General features: G+C 39.9%; 1 protein-coding gene across 39 annotated transcripts in view; it reads right to left on the bottom strand.

Annotated features, from left to right (window-relative positions):
• The window catches only part of RIPOR2 (RHO family interacting cell polarization regulator 2), a 240,215-nt gene that overhangs the window by 65,043 nt on the left and 163,061 nt on the right, over positions 1 to 12,111 (bottom strand). For 3 of the 39 annotated variants that reach the window (XM_065544351.2, XM_065544355.2, XM_065544356.2), the window contains exon 1: positions 436 to 775. The exons of the other annotated variants lie outside the window; for them this stretch is intronic. The gene's annotated coding sequence lies outside the window, so the exon portion shown is untranslated. Of the gene's footprint in view, positions 1 to 435; positions 776 to 12,111 lie in introns of those variants that run through there. 39 annotated transcript variants of the gene reach the window in all.

Raw genomic sequence — 12,111 nt, 5'->3', positions numbered from 1 at the left:
AACACAGTCAAGTCTTAAGGCGGAATTCTACACCTAGGGGTCACAAGGCTAAAACACTAGGTTTCTTTAGAGATGAACTTACTAAACTAGCTCTCCCTTTCTGTCTTTAAGAATATTCTGAAAGGTAAGATTGTGCCACTACTATGATAGTGCAAAGTAAGAAGGGTAAAGGGAGTGCTCACAAAAGAAGTGATAATCTAGGTTAGATAAGAACACAAGGGCCAGGGGAAGGTAAGAGGAAAATACAGCAGAAAGCGCACAACCTGTATTTCAGTCGTTTGCTTGGCTTTTGTGAGGACTTACCACAACAGACCAAGAAGCATTGTCAAAACACAACTTCAGCTGAACAGAAGCCCGGGGCTAGTTCCCCCAAAGGATGCCCCTGGAACTGTTAGGTAATTCTATTCCTTTTAGATCAGGAGTCAACGCACATACCATTGTCTTAGCAGGTGACTTCAATCCAGAGAGGGGGACAGGCCAGCAGGAAAAAGGGGAAATAGTTACGGCCCAGATTGAAGACTCCAAAGTGGGCAGACACCAAATCGGTATGTTTGCAGAGTGTCGACAACTGCCCTTTAAAGACTCAATGAAAAAGAAAGAAAAGCTAAAAAACAACAGCGGCAGAACTCTCTGGTAGTACATCCAGATGTAATGGAAAGACCAATTTCACTAGACCTTCCTCAAAGCTGCGCGAAGCAGCTCAGGAAGGAAGGCAGTTTGAGTGAGTTACTTCCCCAGAGATAGAAGGACAAACAGACCCCTCCCCCATGCTACTGCAGGTTTTTAAATCCCCTCCCTCCCTCTCCAGGAGAGAGCAGCCCTGGAGTTTGTATGCATTCTTGCGAGGTACAGGTGCTGACTCACTTGGCTACAGGTCTGGCAATTGGTTGCTCTTTCATCCGGGTGAGATGCAAATCCCACACTAGCTGGGGAGGAGCAGCTTACATTTTAGGGCATTCTCCAGAATTTTAGAAATAATGAAGAAGTATGAGCAGTAAAAGTAATAAGTAGGGCACAAATGGTTAGACAAAATGCAGGTGCAGATAAGGTTCTCTCTGGTTACTTCTCCCCAGCCTCAAGGCTCAAAAAACTCCTAATTCTGTTATAAATAATTTTTTGATACCACAAGGAAATAGCATTTGAACATAAATTTAATTTTCTCAGCAAGGCAATTTTTACTTCTATAGAAGGGTGCAACTTGCAAATGGAGTAATGGTGAGAGCACACCTGGACAGGGGAGGGGCAAGAGTTCTTATTCCTGATGCAGGGCCCTACTGCTGTGTCATTCCCCTATTGGCTAGGGTTGGACTGCACAGTCTAAGCCAATTCTGATTGACTGTTTTAAAGAGAGTAAGGGTATGAGCCAGAGTGGTGGGGTGGGTAGTTTGGCAGGAGGGATGGTTAGAAACAGGTAACTAAAGGTGACTTAGGTCAGAGCAGGTGACCAGGTGTGACTCAAGTCAAACAGGTGACCAGGATGAGTCAGGACGGAGCAGGTGACCAGGGGAACAAATGTGAACTACTGATTAGGGCTGGTGGTAAAGCTATTTACTGAAACTAGGAGCAAGGAGAGAAAGACAACCAGAAGGTTAAACTTTAAAATGGAGAATCAAAGAATAAGAGAGCTGAACACACTGACATACTGATTCTTCAAAGAGAAACTTGAGGTTCACTATATTTAACAATTCCTTTAAATCCTTAATGAGGTTCTCCTCCGTGCTCTCTGCTGGTTACTAAGAAATCTGTCTACATTTCTTTGAGGGGACCTTTCTTAGGTTCATAAAGCATGCCTGTGGTATCACTGTATACCATGCAAACTTCTAATAAACTATAGTGCTTTCTTGATATTTCTGTTCTTTCTGTACTCAATTTGACAACCAAGCACCCACCTTAATGTCTCAATTTGGCAAATTTTAGTATTCTATCTTATTTTGTAAATTATTGTTCAATATATCTATTGTATCACAGACACTCTTTGATCAAAGGAAAAAACTTAGAGTATTTGAAATATTTAACTGTATAGTTATCTCATACCTCCTAGAAATTATATTTTTCAAGCCAATTTTCCCCCCCTTATCCATTGGATCACTGTAGTTTAAATTACTGATGGCTGGCTCCTATCCCCAGGCACTGTTTAATTAATATGGGGTATCACCTGGGTATGGGGAGGTGTGTAAAGTCCCCAGGTGATTCTGATGTTCATCAGTGTTTGGGAGCCACTGACTTCAGAGTTTTGATTGAACAATCAGTTGCACTAGTGATAGGCAGAAAAAAGAGGAAAGAAAAGAAAAATACCAAGTTCATTGCAAATTTAAGACTTCTGTTAAAATAATCTGCTACAATTAATCAATTCCAACTCTTTACTAAATGAATTAAACACTGGAGAGTAAAACATATGTACCAGATTGTAAAATAATTTTCCTTCTTCCTCTTTTTTTGTAACAGGTGAACAAGGTTCTCAAAATCAGAACAAATGTCTGTCCAGGATCCTAAGATTGTCAAATGCTTTGGGAGGGGGAATAATGCTCAGAAACTTTTCATTAAATTTATGGTTGGGCACAGTGGCTCATGCTTGTAATCCCAGCACTTTGGGAGGCCGAGGTGGGTGGATCATCTGAGGTCAGGAGTTCGAGACCAGCCTGACCAACATGGTGGAACCACCCCGCCCGCCCCCCCCGCCCCCCCGCCCCCTCCATCTCTACTGAAAATACAAAAATTAGCCGGGGGGCGTGGTGACTGGTTGCCTGTAATCCCAGCTATTGAGATTACAGAGGCTGAGGCAGCAGAATCGCTTGAACCTGGGAGGTGGCGGCTGCCGTGAGACAAGACCACGCCACTGCACTTCAGCCTGGTGACAGTGTGAGACTCTATCTCAAAATAAATAAATAAATAATCAAGAAATTTTCACTAAATTTACATTTGGAACTGCGGCCACTAGGAATGTGACTGGGGTGAGCAGTTTTGTTTTGTTTTGCCTTTGTTGTCTTAGAAATGATCATTATCTATCAGGAAAGAATTTGGCCCAGAGCTGGTTTAGGCTGAGATCTCTCTGTCTTGACATCAGTTCCCCTAAAAGGTGACACATGGCCTAAGGAGAGTCATAAAACAAGCATGCACACACACAAAGTCTGGCTCTGGATGAAATAAAAGGAGGAGGTTGGGGTAGGGTAGTGTAGAAGGTATTAGGGACAAAAGTATACAAAACACTCCCTTCCCCAGACCTCCCAAGTCTGATGGAAGGGTGGTAGTTCTTTGCTACTATTCTTCCAGCTTCCCCAGCTCTTCTCCAGTTGCAACTGATCTTGCACCTCTTCGTTATTAACTGTCATTCTATTGACCAGTCCACTCCTACCTCTTAGCGCCTTATATCTTTAGGTTGTTCCCTGGCTTCCTAGAAGTCCCAAAGACCTGGTCTGTCCCCAGCTTTCAGCAAAACTGCCTCTAAAATTTTCAGGTTTGAAGGATTTCATTGCCCCTGCCAGAGTAATCTGCATTTTAATAGCCGGTGCTCCACTGAACCAAAAGCCTTAACCTAAAGAAAGGACTACAGTAGAATTGCAGTATTACTGCTGGTAGGGATGTAAAGTGGAATTAAATTTTTGAAGAACAATTTGGCAGTATCTGTTTAAGCTGCAAAACATACTAATCCTTTAACGGGACACTTCTTTGATAGCTCTTCCAGGGAAATACCCAAATGCATGAAGAGGCATATACAGGGATATTCATCACAGGCAATGTTAATAGTAATGGAAAAATAGGAAATGATATAAATGTTAGTCATTACAGGAATGGTTGACACTCAAAATTATGGGAGAGAACATTATGTAGCAGTTAAAAACAACATGGCCACATAGAAAGATCCTCAGGATAAATTGCAGAATGAAACAGAGTGTGATAGCAGGAATGCTAAAAACAAAACTATATAAAACCACGAACACAAATAGAAAAGTTCTGAAAGTATACAGAGTCTATGGAGAGGTGGGATTGAGTGGTAGTCAGAAACATTTTAATTTTTTCTGTATTGTATTTTTATACAGAAAATGTATTTGTGTATTATTCGTATAATGTAAAATTCTGTTTTGAAATTGCAGACATTTGGAGTTGCCTAGAAATGGAAGTGAAGGGGAGACAGAGCTCATAAACAAGATCATATAACTGTTGAGTAATAACTGTATTTATGTAATTGTTTATATTTATCAGCCTTGCAGAGGAGATATACAATTGCCAAGAAATATTGTATAGGCTTTATAAATTCTGATTACATCAGAACTATTTAGATTTCCTGATGAAGTCCTTATTATGAGTTCTGAGCTATGTAACAAGTTCGATATTTTTGTCTGCAAAACATTTAGAGCTGGGCTTGTACTCCTGGTAACATGCACTATACCTGATATATACCCGATATATACTCTGTGTTCACCAGTTCACCAGATGCCATATCTGTTAAGCAAGAAATCCCACATAAAACACAACTCAGGCCAGGTGCGGTGGCTCACGCCTGTGATCCCAGCACTTTGGGAGGCCGAGGCAGGTGGATCATGAGATCAGGAGTTTGAGACCAGATTGGCCAACATAGTGAAACCCTGTCTCCACTAAAAGTACAAAAAAATTAGCTGGGCGTGGTGGTGGGTGCCTGTAATCCCAGCTGCTCAGGAGGCTGAGGCAGGAGAATTGCTTGAACCTGGGAGGCAGAGGTTGCAGTGAGCCGAGATCACACCATTGCACTCCAGCCTGGGCGGCTGGGGCTTTGAAAAATGTTTCCAGTCTCTAAGTTATTGACGTCTCACCTGTTCTTTTGGAAAATTCCAGCATAACTAACATTCATTTTTGTGCATTAAATCCCAGAAAGGACTCAAATCCTAGGCAAACGGTGAAGCTGCTATGGTTTGCTCTTCACTTGGCTTTGTTGCAGGAGGCCCTGGCTGTCATACTAGGTTGCCACCCGTGCCCTGCCATTTCTATAACCAATGAGAACAACACAACAGGGTCTTTCTGGAAGGAATCCCAAGCACCTTTACTAAGGGTTGAACAAATCCTACCATTCCCAGCTGAGCCTCTAGGCGCAGAACCCTGAAAGCCACAGCTGTTTCTCTTCCCGATTTCTTCATACAGTGAAAACCACTGCCTTCTCTCTTGACTATGCAGTGTTAAGTTCCAATTAAACACATATCAGGGTCTTTTGAAATTATAGTAAGTATAAGATTTTATATGTTCTTACATGAATGCTGTGATACAGGTACACTGGGCTTTGGTGGATGCTATGAGCAACCGCCTGACCAAAACATCTTGTGTCTATTTAAATTAGAAGGTAGCTCATCAAATCAGCAGGCGGTTTTTGGACAAGAACACTGAATCTGAAGATAGAAGGGGGCTGAAGCAGATAAAAAGAGAACAAGGGATTTCCCCTCACCCATCAGGTCTCGGGCTCTGATTGGACCAGAAATAAAGGGTGGAATATGATTGCAGTTCAGGGGAAGAATTTGCAGCTCCTTGGAGAGCTTGGAGATAACCTGTCTACTAAGAATAAAGGACAGGAATCAATCTTGGAGGGCTGCTTGGAGGATGGGTGATGAAGGACATCCGTCATGTAGCAGGCCTGTGCAGTAGGCCCTAAAGTGCAGCTCATGGTAGTACCCCCAGTAGAAGTATAAAAGTGATGGGAAAATGTTTGGAACGTCTGGTCTAGGTGATGGTTCTACTTCTCCCTATATTTTTATGAACTGGCATTCTGGCTTATGTTTTCATGTGTGTTTGATTAGCTTGAGTTAGCAAGCCTCTCTCTTCAGATTTCAACAATTTCACCAGGAGACGGGTAAGGCTAGGTATGCTAAAGTAAGAATCCTGATTGCCAGGCCAATGGCTGACCTCCTTTCAACATCTGCCAGGTGTGAATCTTCAAACTCACTTGTTCAGAGTAGAAGTGCTGGAGGCATTGATTAACCTGTAAGGCAACTGGGCAAAGTCAGCTAGAAGGAATGCTAGTTAATTGTTAGAGTTAAGAATACTGAGATTCATTAAAGAAAATACGATTCAGTAGGTTATTTTTAGTTTTTACAAGCACAAAAGCACTCTCTCATATTAGGAAAACACAGAAAAGTAGAAAGAAGGCAGTGTAGGGAGCAGAGAAGAACCATACTGTTTGTACCATACAAAAACAACCACCGGGGGAATTTTGTTCTGTTAAATTTTCTCCAGCTCTTCCCTTCTCATATAAAGCATAATAATTTGAGCATATTGCATGCAAAATTTTGTATCCTGCTTTTTCTATCAGATTCTTTTTTTAGAGCTATGCCGAGGGGGCTATAAATTAGCTTTTTAACAAAGCTATTTATAAAAGGATACTCAAGTCTACCCCATATTCCATGTGCTCCTTTGAATAATAAGAGGAAAACCAACCAGTCCACATTAAATGTGCCTTTTATTTCTGATTTTTCAGATATGGCAGTTTGGCCAGAAGCAAAAGAAAACTCCTGCAAGGATGAGACCAGGGCTTTTCTATGAGAAGCAAGAAAAGCTTCTCACCACGTGATCATCTGTTCCTGCTTGAGTTGCAGGACATCAAACATCATGAAATTAAAACAACAAAAATACAATAGCTAGATGCTACTGTCTTAACCCTTATGGTGTTTTCCTTTTTAAAAAATTTAACCAAATCTTCTATCGAATTAAGAATACAAACAGGCAATTCTGAGAGAGCCTTACTGATAGAAAATATGAGAGACATCTGTGATTTCTGAATGACATGAGTAAGGATATCTCAATTCTCACCAAGGCATTTCTCATGGGGGCCAAACGTCAACTTCGAAACCCATAGTTGTCACAGTTACAAAGCTATGCCATCTCCATAAGCTAGACTGAGACCAACCCCTCTGAGACAAGACAATTGACCCATAGATCAGTTGGCTGTAGCTGGGGTGACATGCTGGCAAAAGTAAAAAATTCCACAATCAATTTAAGTGTTTGCCTAAGGCCAGGGACAGGAGCAGGCAAGGAAGCAGGGAAAACTTTTGGGGGTGGTGGAAGTGTTCTAAAACCAAATCATGGTGATGGTAGCACAAATGTATAAATTTACTAAAACTCAAACTGTCCACTTAAGATGAGTAAATTTTATGGTATGTGAATTGTACATCAATAAAGCTGTTTAAAAAAAATCACTACCAATTTCTAGAAAAAGTCATCATTCCTTCTGCAAGAGGAAGTGCCAAGAAATCAGGACTTGGAAAAGCTGAATCAGTAAGCAACCAGCTGAGAGTTGCTTTCGTGATTTGATCCTGTCTCCCAGTGAGGCTTCATAAGATGTAACACCTGCCCTCATTGCACTTTCTGAGTCATTTCTTCATGCCAGATTTAGGTTCTTCCTTTCTTTTTCCCCTAACAATGCCATCCTGTTTATGCTCCCCCACATCTTGGTCAAGAGCAGATGTATAATTGAGTTGTCTGAAAGAGGCATGTGGGCCAGATGTAAATAGCCTGCTATGCAAAATGATTATTTAAGATGAATACTAAAAATAGGTGTCTGCTTATTATATGGTTACAAGGTACCTATTACAGAGCAGTTGACTAATCTTTTTTAAAAAGTAAATATATTTATGTCATTGGCCTTGAAAAAATATGGCTGCTTTAAAATAAAGCAACGCTAATATTTGCTTCTCGGTTGTCAACACTGTTTGTCAGCCCAGTGATGAATGCATGCGTGATACACTGCTTGACTAAGACAACTGATGTGAATGCATGAAAAAAAAGTGTAGACCAACTCAACAGAGCCTCACTCCTCAGCAAGGCGATGGAAGAACCAAGACCAGGTGTTCTAACTGGCCTCTTGGGCAAGTCCTAAACTCAGCCTCAGACTGTATCTGTAAAAGAAGTAATTCCTCCCCATTTTAACAGGCAAGCATTGTAAGGTTCAATTGAGATCAAAGTTTCATCCAATCTACAATCACAAGACTACTTGGACATGTAGACTGACTTTCCACCGTCTCTGTAGATGGCTGGATTTCTGCTTTAAAACACAGAGAAAACGACGAAGTGCTTTACAAAAGGCAAAGTGCTTGAGAAACCACAGATTACTATAATGAATACTTAGTTTTAACTCACTTAAAAAAAGAAACTTAATTTTCAGAATCTCTGGAAAGTGATATGATAATTTTCTTTCCATGTTTTCTAAGACTCCATCAATCAACATAATTTTTAAGTATATATTATACGCTCAGCACTGGCAGGATACTACGTGTTGTCCAATATCCAAAGACAACCTAAGACTGAGTTCTGCTTTTAAAATTTTTAACCATTGAAGATAACGTGACTATACATAAAGCAGATTGGAGACAATTTTTGATGTAAGAAATAACAGTGTAAAATTTTAAGTGGTACCTATTTCTGTTTTTGTTTTGTTTTTTTGAGACAGAGTCTTGCTCTGTTGCCTAGGCTGGAGGACTGGAGTGCAATGACTCAATCACAGCTCACTGCAGCCTCAATCTCCTGGGCTCAAGCAATCCTCCTGCCTCAGCCTCCCGAGTAGCTGGGACTACTGGCATGTGCCTCCACACCCAGCTAATCTTTTTGATTTTTAGTAAAGACGAGGCGTTGCTATGCTAGTCAGGCTGGTCTTAAACTCCTGGGCTCAAGCGATCCTCCTGCCTCGGCCTCCCAAAGTGTGAGAACTTCAGGTGTGAGCCACTGTGTCCAGTCAAAGTGGTACCTTTCTTAATCTTCCAAGGAAAGCAACACAGCAGAGACAATAAGAATGTGGAATCCAGAGTCAGACACATCTGCATTCAGTTTGGGTTCTACAGCTACAGCTGTTTGAAATTCTGCACATTATTTAACTTCTCTGAATCCCAGTTTTCTCATTTATATAAAAGGATTAACATTTCAGAGGATTTTCGTGAGGTGCAAATGAGATAATACACACAAGACCTGGTATGTAGTAGGTGTTTAATAAGCCTAGCTGTTAATCATAATTTAAATAATAAGGAGTTTTATCAAAAAAGAGGGAGATACATAAGACAGGAATAGCCAGGCAAGTTTAGGTAATGCTAAGGAAGCTAGAAACTAGCATCTTTTCGAAGACAGAAATTTTTAGGTAATTAAAAAGGATAGATTGATAAGGACTATAAATATGGGTACCTGGGATGTGCAGTTCGAAAGTCAATTTTACAAAAAAGATTTTGATTTTGAAATAATTTGAAGCTTACAGAAAAGTTGCAGGAAAAGTACAGAAAGTTCTCATCTACCCTTCACCCAGATTCATTCATCGACATCTGCCACATTTTACTTTGTCATTCCTCCTCCAAATACACACACACGCACATTATTTTTTCCCAAATCCTATGAGAGTAATTTGCACATATGTATTTATATACATTTCCTCCCCCACACTGAGTAATTTGCAGATGTGATGCAAATTTACTCTTAAATACTTCAATGTGTATTTCCTAAAATCACAGACATTTGCTGACATTTCATTGACTATCATAGTCTAATTATCAATATCAGGAAATGTAACATCAATACAATACTATTATCTCATGTACAGACCTTACTCCAATTTCATCAATTGTCCCGATAACGTTCCATGTATTGTCCCTCCTCCCCGCATTCCAGGAGCCAAAACAGGATCAGATGCTCCCTGTTTTGTCATGAGTCTGTCCTTTAATCTGGGACAGTTTCTTGGTGATTCTTTGTCTTTGCCATTGACATTTTAATGGAATTCAGGCCAGTTGTTTTGTACACTGGCCCTTAATTTGGGTTTGTTTGCTGTTTTCTTGTGAGAAAGAGTCAGACTATGCATTTTCAGCAGTGATACCACATAAGTGATATTGTCCTTCTCAAGGCATTGCATCAGAGGCTCAAGGAGTTGCTTGGTGCCATTACTGGTGATGTTAACTTTGATCAGTTGGTTAAAGTGTTGTTGGCCAGTTTCTCCTATTGAAAGTTACTATCTTTGCCTTTGTAATTGATGTGTAGTTGATAAGGAGGTACCTTGAGGCTGTACAAATATCTTGCTTCTTTAACCCAGGAGTTTTAGCATCCATTGATGACTCCTGCCCAAATCAATTATTCTTGTAATAATGGCAAAATGGTACTCTTTAAACTCGATCATTTCTTCTACTGTAAAGACAGGGCTTTTTCTAATCCTTTTATTCATTCATTTATTTCTTTATTGTCATTGTATGGACTCACGGATTCTTATTTTACTCAATGGATTACAATCCATTACTATCATTTGATGCAAAAGCCAACTGTTTTCTAGAAGCATTTTCTGAGCAGCACGGCCAGAGGGATCTCACATTGTGAACCTCAAAACTTTGAATTACTGATGGGGGAATTAACATATTCAGGGCCTTGCTTGTATTTTAGTTATTTTCCCGAATGTTTTCTCTCTTTAACCAAGCTACACCCATCTTGAGAGGGGGTACCAGCTGTCTTTTGAAACTTCTCTGATGCTTGGTACGGGGAAAGATACCAAAAGCATTGGCTCTGCAGCCAGGGTGATCCAGGCTTCACCCAAGTCACCTACTCTCTCTAAGCCCTAATTTTTCTTATGAATAAATTGATGATCATACCTAAGTCACCAAGGGTGTTTTGAAGAGAAAATGAGATAACATATGTGAAAGACTTCATGTGGAATAATGGTCTTTTCTACTAACTAGGACTTGCAATTTGAGAGATATGTGACTTTTATCAAATGGAATGTGCTAATAATAAACCCATGCACATTTCACAGGTGAAGAAATACATAGAGATGAAGTAATTTGACATTACTGCTCTCCCTTTCCCCTCTTTTATTCCTCTTCAAAGCAATGATAGCAAAGTACATTGAAGCTATTTTAAGGGTCTGGCTGAGTCATTTGAAGAGTAAAGAAGAAATGTTAATAGCATTTCTATTCACTGGGACAGTCAATTGTAGGAACTTCTGGATAATTGACACCATTTTAGCCCTGGGGAAAAATGAAAACTATTTCTTCTCCTTTTCTGGTGGATTAAATAAATGCAGGGAGTAGCAGCTGGCCTCACGATAATTAGAAGAGAAATGATTCAGGGCATAAAACTTGCTTAAGTCTAATGAGGGGTTGGGTTGATTTTGACTAATGTTGTCATAACTCATTTTAAAATGCAAAGTCTAGAACACTTGTAGACCTTCATTTGGTGCACACTACATGTCAAACCAGGACCAACTGTTTCCTTATTAGACAGAAAAAGCATTTTACACTTAAATGAAGGCTGATGCTATTTGTAATAATAAGTACATTTAGCTATTAAAAAAAACCCAGCAAAACCCATGTATATCAAAAAAGGAACATCTCTTGGGACCATGATCTTCAGAGACAGCTTGGCTGATCCTGCTGAGAGAAAAACACACCCAGCAAGGATCCTCATTTTTTGATCACCAGGTTAAAAAAAACACTGCCATATAGAAGAAAATGGCCCCATTCCTGGTATTATCAGCTCCTTCAGGCATATTTGCATGCAGCCTGTTTTCCCTAGAGCTTGGCAACTCATTTCTAGCTAATAGCGATTACTGCTTCTTTCCTTCAGAACAGCATCAAAATGATACTGACATCCTCGCTTCTCTTGGTATTTGACTTTACTGAAATTACCATTTTTATAAGCTAATATTTTTTATTGTTCTCATTACAACCAAGCTACATCTTTGGGAATCCTAAAAAGAAAAAGCCACTAGGTTTCAGGAGAATGTACCCAACAGTGTGCTGGAAGTATAATTACACACCATGTGCTTGTTTCCTTTGCCCAACATGTGCAATTAATGCTGGTGTTTATTAATGGGCATGAGGGTCCAGGAGGAAATTGAACTGAGCCTTATAAATAAAGCTACACGCTGTATTTCATCTCAGAGAAAAGATAAGAAATTATCTTAAATGAAAGCATTTCAGATGTGGCTTACATAATCACACTAATAGATTTTTCATATGGCCAATTAATTTCTTTCTGTCCATCCTAACAAGTAAATTGAATTGATGGAGAATTGACTGGCAATTATGTGATGGTAAAAATAGCTGAAAACATTACTCAAATATGGTAATATTCTATGATCACGGCCTTTGTTTGAGCTAGGTTAGAGTTAAACCCTTGCAACATGAAGGTAAAGCA

Source organism: Macaca fascicularis, chromosome 4 (assembly GCF_037993035.2).
Source record: "Macaca fascicularis isolate 582-1 chromosome 4, T2T-MFA8v1.1".
Classification (NCBI taxonomy): Eukaryota; Metazoa; Chordata; class Mammalia; order Primates; family Cercopithecidae; genus Macaca; species Macaca fascicularis.
This window is presented reverse-complemented; position numbering and strand designations above follow the sequence as displayed.